Source organism: Frankliniella occidentalis, unplaced genomic scaffold (assembly GCF_000697945.3).
Source record: "Frankliniella occidentalis isolate FOCC.00 unplaced genomic scaffold, Focc_3.1 Scaffold1, whole genome shotgun sequence".
In the NCBI taxonomy this organism is placed as follows: Eukaryota; Metazoa; Arthropoda; class Insecta; order Thysanoptera; family Thripidae; genus Frankliniella; species Frankliniella occidentalis.
In genome coordinates this window covers 3,990,252-3,992,146 of record NW_026267131.1, presented here as the reverse complement: position 1 = coordinate 3,992,146, position 1,895 = coordinate 3,990,252, and positions in this window count along the sequence as shown.

Below are 1,895 nucleotides of genomic sequence, written 5' to 3'. Positions count from 1 at the left end.
CCCCCCCCTCAACCCCCGACCAGGTCCTCGATGCCTTAAGGGCGCCGGTCCCCGCTGTTATGGCCAAGCATGAAGACGCGACTATGCAAATAAGATGCTTATCCACCGGACGGCAGTGAGGGGGGCGCCACAGCCCGGGCCCCGCCGGGGGTGGGCCAGCCCCGCTGCGTGCATGGTGGCGCAAACAGGAGCCCCCCGCCCCCACTCCTCCACCTCCACCTCCCAGAGGGCTACCCCAAAGGGCGGCCCCCTGAGGGCTGCTCTCCGTGATTTAAAATGGGCACCGTACGATCCGTGCACCATCATGAATGTTGTATATACATCTTTGCGGAGTGTGAAGGACCTCGTGATTTTATACCCTGCCCCTTACTTTTTCTTTTTTTTATGTCGCCTGAATGATTTATATTTTGTTATTCCAAAGCAAACATCTAACATGTTTTTTTTCTTCTTCTTCTTTTGTTGCAGGTAAGGACTCTCCTGTCGTCTGTCGTGGTGCTGTGACGTAATCCTACCCTCATCAACGATATGGTAGATTGTTTCACGAACTTTAATGTGCCCTTCATTTTCGGGTGATCGGGGCCGGGAGTACCACGACCGCGCGTATTGGAAATTCTTTGGTGCCTCCGGGTCTTCTTTGTCTCTCTCTATCTCACGCGCGCTCTCGTCTTCTCTCTCTTTTTTTCATTTTCATCATCTCCTCTTCGTTTCTTGCTGTTCCTCGTCTTTAAATTCCTGCTCGCCGATACTGGGCGTTAAAGAGGCCGCGCTAAACGAGGCCACGGCGGGCGTGGCGGGGTGTAGACGAGGTTTTCGAGGCTGATGATCGCTTTTAATGACACGCGTTGTCATACACGGCACGATCAGCGCCTCTTAAGAATTTAATTTTGGTTGTAATGAGTTGGGAAGGAGGAGATAGAAAAGGGGGAGGGGGGCTGCCTTCACCTTGCTGTGCCGCATCTCGGTGTAAAATCAGAAACAGAACACGTCCGTTGTTGTCTTAGGTTTATTTACTCGGTGAAAACGATGTCTTTCGGATTAGTGCAGTCCAGTAACAAGAAAAGGTCTTATAGAAACATAAAACACATCACAAGGGCTACTGCTTGATTTTAAACCGACGAGCTTGAGAAGTGAGAGAGAGAGAGAGAAAGTGCACAGGATCGCGTGTGCAGTTTACTTTTACAGTGTGCCATTGGCACGTTTGTAGCAGCAGCTGTAGCACAGCTGTACTGCGGTGGCAGCTGCGGGCCCGCGCTCTATTGGCGGCGGCTGTTGAATTATGTGTGGTGAAGCTCCTCTCTCTCGCTCTCACGCTCCTTCTCTCCCTCCCCCTTCTCCATCTCCTTTTACAGATATATCCCAGCTTCTAGTGATAGAAGTGTGTGTGTGTGTGTGTGTGTGCGCGCGTGATTGCGCTGTACCGCACTCTGTAGCTAATTGTGGCCGATCGAATACAGTGATAATAGTGTACTTGACAGGCAATCACAATCAGCCTTTTAGACGTATTCCGCCTGCATTCGGTCTTACTTATGTTTCTTCTTAATAGACATCGATGTCTCTACATATACGTCTGTATAATTTAGTTACGAGAATACCATTATGCGGATGCTTCGTTTAGATAGATGTAAATGGGTCTGGGGGTCTGGGGATGTAAATGTGTCTCTTTACTTTTATATTTTGCAGTGCATTGCTTTGGGTGTCAAAGTGACCGCGTACGGCTATGCCCATTGCTTACACCCGGCTTATGGTAGCTATTCCGCACATCACAGTGCCGTCATCTGAATTTAGAGTGTGTGTGTGTGTGTCTTGACCCGGCAGGGTCGTGAGTGTGAAGGTGCTTGTTAGTGTGTGTGCGTTTTATAAAAAGAGAGAGGGAGACCGGGGGAAGGGGAGGGGGG